This window comes from Tamandua tetradactyla, chromosome 25 (genome assembly GCF_023851605.1).
Source record: "Tamandua tetradactyla isolate mTamTet1 chromosome 25, mTamTet1.pri, whole genome shotgun sequence".
Lineage (NCBI taxonomy): Eukaryota > Metazoa > Chordata > Mammalia > Pilosa > Myrmecophagidae > Tamandua > Tamandua tetradactyla.
This window is the reverse complement of record NC_135351.1, coordinates 30150082-30155140: the sequence shown is the minus strand read 5'-3', so window position 1 is coordinate 30155140 and position 5059 is coordinate 30150082. Positions and strand designations below refer to the sequence as shown.

Genomic DNA, 5059 nt, shown 5'->3' with positions numbered 1-5059 from the left:
ATTCCCATTGTTTGAGCTAACCCATTGCATGCTATTTGCTTTGTTAGCCAGGAAACTAAAAGACAAGGGCTGCCATACTGGCCTTAATTGAGACATGGGGCATGAGTAGAACTAAGGTAGATGAAGTGAGGACAGAGGGGAGGGATAAAAGTAATCACAGGTAGAAAATGAGAAGAGCCTGGAATTGGGGGAAAAGTGGGGGGGGAAATGTACCATATCTGGTGCCTGGAACCGGCAGGTTAGAGTAGGACTGTCATTCTACGGTGACTACTTTTTGAGTACAGTCTAAAGTGACTGCATGCGATCTGAATTGAAGAGTAATATGTCAGCAATGGTAAGCCATAAAAAGATTTCCCAAGATATCCCTTTCTCACAGACGAGGTGGCCGAGTGGTTAAGGCGATGGACTGCTAATCCATTGTGCTGTGCACGCGTGGGTTCAAATCCCATCCTCGTCGATGTATTGTTTGTCCGGTAGTTAGGTTAGTTTTGTTGCTTTCTCCCAATAGGAAGTTTCCCTTCTCTGCTTCAATATTACTGTGTTCCTGTTCCAGTGGAGTTAAACATAATTATCACCCATCATGTGGGTTGCAACTGTTTCTTCGACTTGGAAGTGGCTTTGGTCAGATCCTAACTACTGCCCTTATTGAACTTCATATACCACCTTCCTCGATTTCCTCATGGGAGAAAATCCTCTTGCTTTTCTTGGTTTGCAGTCACAGTGCTATCAGATTTAGTAGCATGAGAGACCCTCCAAGCTGTAACTGTGGCCTTGTGTCAGGTAGAACTTTTCATTTATTAGAGAATTCATGAATTTATAGAAGAAACACGTATATAATTCGAGATGGGAAAACGCTTAATTTCCCTCATCAAGGATTTTCTTAGCTGAGGTCCTTACCAGGGAATCCGGTGAGAGAAGAAAATTTCGCGATAGCAGAGGATGGTTTCGATCCATCGACCTCTGGGTTATGGGCCCAGCACGCTTCCGCTGCGCCACTCTGCTGCCTAGCACAAACTTTTATATCATGCATTCTTCATACTATCTCCCGTTCTAATCTATTCAATTTTCTTTACAAACTCTGTAGTCTAATTCTCACCTGATATTAAAACAAACAAACAAGCAAACAACAACAAAAATGAGCAAACCGACAAACCTGTGCTAACAGCTGCGCTTAGGCCCAGCGGTGGCGACCTGGGGCTTGGAGCGAGGTCCCAGCAAGCAGCGTCCCGAGCGCTGGGCGCGATAGGCGTGCAAATGCGGTGAAGAGGCCGTTAGCACTCCGCCCGGGTCAACTGAGCTAAACCCTCAGCCTTCCTTGGAGAATGTAAAGGACAACCAAACAGCATTGCTTCTTCCAATTTCTCTGGGAAAAAAAAATCCAAAAACAGACTGAAAGTACAAACAACCAGAAACTAGCATAAAATCTCTCTCTCTCTCTCTCTCTCTCTCTCTCTCTCTCTCTCTCTCTCTCTCTCTCGCCATCTATCTATCTATCTATCATCTATCTATCTATCTATCTATCTATCTATCTATCTATCTATCTATCTATCTATCTATCTATCTACCTACCTATCTATCTATCTATCTATCTATCTATCTATCTATCTATCTATCTACCTATCTATCCACATCCGTATTTTTCTATTTCCCCCTACTGACTACTGGGAAAAGGCAAAAGAAGAAACGAAAATCTCCACATTCGGCCTGAATGAACCAGGTTTCTTGCAGTCAAACTACTAGTCTTTCTCAACCCCCCAATTCTGAATCCCGAAGACTCGAATCAGAGTCCCGGAGCCGGACTTCCTCCCTCCTTCCCGGGCGAAAGGGCAGCTGCTCCAAGCCCGAGGTGGAGGAACTGACCACGAGACCTCGGGGAACCCGGCTCAGCGAGGGGGGCGCCTTCTGCCGGACTCCGGAGACCGCTCCACCAGGCCCGCTCTTCCCGGAGGCCTCGGGCCGGAGCTGCACCAGGTCGCCGCCCGGCCTCGGGTCACTGCGGTCATCGCCTCCGTCACTGCGGTCACCGCGACCCTCAAACGGCGCGGGCCCCGTCCGCTGGGGCTGAAGATCCACTTTTCTCGTAAACTCTGAGCCTTCCTGTAGAGGGGCAGAACCAAGACCCCAAATCAATGCCAAAAGGGGAAGTCGAGGCCTGAGCGCGTCCAGAGTAAGGGACTTTATCTGGAGCAGGAACCACCTTGACCTTGAAACGACGGAGGCGCGGAGGGTAAAGTTTGGCAACTTCCGTGGAAGGAGGCAAGAGGCAGACAACACCTGTCCTGCGAGGTGCGGACAGCCCAGGCCGTGTTCGCCTGACACGAGAGCCGCCAATGTGACTCTCAAAACGTCGCCCACGATGGGCGCAGTTAGCCTTGGCTCACTGCAATAGGGAATGGTTAATTCGTGATGGGCTTGTGTGTGTGTGTGTGTGTGTGTAATTGTCCTTTAAAGGTGGATGTTAACAATGGCATATACCACGGGGGGGGGGGCGGTTCTAAGGAAGAAAATAAATAAAACAATTTGATATTCTTTGAAGTGATTGTCAGAAAATCCCTGGTGACCATGTAAGTTAAGCAATTTTGACAATGGGTGTTTTGAGCTACTATCTCACTTTCCTGATATTCTTTTCCTCCACCACTTCTGCCACTGCAGTCCCATGATAGTGGAAAAGAAAAAAAAAGAGGTGAGTGGCTCTGGGAATTGATTTAGATGCCTGGGTTTAAATATGAGTATTATTGCCATTGTCACTGAGGTAATCAATAACCTCTTTGGAGCTCATTGTCCTTGACTGCAAAATAGACTAATAAAATCTAGGTAGAGGAGGTGCCCATATCTCGGGGAGTACTTGGGGCATGTCCAAGGAGAAGATGGCGGCTTAGTAAGACGCATGGGTCTTAGTTCCTCCTCCAGAACAGCTACTAAAGAAACAGAAACGGTACAGAACAGCTCCCAGAGCCACGACAGAGACCAAAAAGACAGCGAACCCCATTCTGGAATGGCTGAACTGGCTGGGAGAATCCGCTGTGGTGAGATCCCCAAGGGACGCGCACTTCCCCGGGCCATGGTGGCTGGTGGCCGGAGCCCCTCCCTCCCTCCTTCCCGGGCCAGCTGGGAGATTTGGATTGGAGGTCGCCCAAGCCGTGGAGGCCGGTGACCGGGGTCCCTTCCACACACGTGGCTTCCCGGTCCGGCTGGGAACTTTGGATCGGCACTCCCCCAAGCCGCGGCGGCCGGCGCCCCCCACCACGCTTGGCTTCCCAGGCCGGCTGGGAGATTTGGACTGGCACTCCCCCAAGCTGCTTCAGCTGGCGACCCTCCCCCACAGCGAGAGTATTCCAAAGTTAAAGGAGTCACAGCATCTTTTACTGGTGGGACCCGCAGACAGACGATCGCCACATACTGGGCAGGATAAGAAAAACAGAGCCCAGAGATTTCACAGGAAAATATTTCAACCAGCTGGGTCCCACAACCAGGGAAATCTGATTAAATGCCCAGACGCCAGCAAAAAATAAAGGATCACACCAGGAAAATTGAAGATATGGCCCAGTCAAAGGAACAAACCAATAGTTCAAATGAGATACAAGAGCTGAGACAACTAATTCCGAATATACAAACAGAAATAGAAAACCTCTTCAAAAACCAAATCAATAAATTGAGGGAGGACATGAAAAAGACATGGGCTGAACAAAAAGAAGAAATAGAAAGTCTGAAAAAACAAATCACAGAACTTATGGGAGTGAAGGACAAAGTAGGAAAGATGGAAAAAACAATGGTAGATTTAAAGAGACAGAGGCTAGAATTAGTGAACTGGAGGATGGAACATCTGAATTCCAAAAAGAAACAGAAACTATAAGGAAAAGAATGGAAAAATATGAGCAGGGGATCAGGGAACTGAATGATAATATGAAGCGCACAAATATATGTGTTGTGGGTGTCCCAGAAGGAGAAGAGAAGGGAAAAGGAGGAGAAAAACTAATGGAAGAAATTATCACTGAAAATTTCCCAACTCTTATGAAAGACCTAAAATTACAGATCCAAGAAGTGCAGCGCACCCCAAAGAGAACAGACCCAAATATGCCTTCTCCAAGACACTTACTAGTTAGAATGTCAGAGGTCAAAGAGAAAGAGAGGATCTTGAAAGCAGCAAGAGAAAAACAATCCATCACATACAAGGGAAACCCAATAAGACTATGTGTAGATTTCTCAGCAGAAACCATGGAAGCTAGAAGACAGTGGGATGATATATTTAAATTAGTAAAAGAGAAAAACTGCCAACCAAGACTCCTATATCCAGCAAAATTGTCCTTCAAAAATGAGGGAGAAATTAAAACATTTTCAGACAAAAAGTCACTGAGAGAATTTGTGACCAAGAGACCAGCTCTGCAAGAAATACTAAAGGGAGCACTAGAGTCAGATACAAAAAGACAGAAGAGAGAGGTATGGAGAAGAGTGTAGAAAGAAGGAAAATCAGATATGATATATATAAAACAAAAGGCAAAATGGTAGAGGAAAATATTATCCAAACAGTAATAACGCTAAATGTTAATGGACTGAATTCCCCAATCAAAAGACATAGACTGGCAGAATGGATTAAAAAACAGGATCCTTCTATATGCTGTCTACAGGAAACACATCTTAGACCCAAAGATAAACATAGGTTGAAAGTGAAAGGTTGGGAAAAGATATTTCATGCAAATAACAACCAGAAAAGAGCAGGAGTAGCTATACTAATATCCAACAAATTAGACTTCAAATGTAAAACAGTTAAAAGAGGCAAAGAAGGACACTATCTACTAATAAAAGGAACAATTAAACAAGAAGACATAACAATCATAATATTTATGCACCGAACCAGAATGACCCAAAATACGTGAGGAATACACTGCAATCACTGAAAAGGGAAAAAGACACACATACCATAATAGCTGGAGACTTCAATTCACCACTCTCATCAATGGACAGAACATCTAGACAGAGGATCAATAAACAAATAGAGAATCTGAATATTACTATAAAGGAGCTAGACTTAACAGACATTTATAGGACATTACATCCCACA

At 45.3% G+C, this 5059-nt stretch overlaps 2 non-coding genes across 2 annotated transcripts; one reads left to right on the top strand and one right to left on the bottom strand.

Moving 5' to 3' along the window:
* The first annotated feature begins 375 nt into the window (after positions 1–375).
* Positions 376–457, top strand: TRNAS-GCU (transfer RNA serine (anticodon GCU)). Its single transcript has one exon. It is a non-coding gene; the product is annotated as a tRNA-Ser (tRNA).
* A 473-nt stretch (positions 458–930) lies between these two features.
* TRNAM-CAU (transfer RNA methionine (anticodon CAU)) lies at positions 931–1002 on the bottom strand. Its single transcript has one exon. It is a non-coding gene; the product is annotated as a tRNA-Met (tRNA).
* Between the last annotated feature and the right edge of the window lie 4057 nt (positions 1003–5059).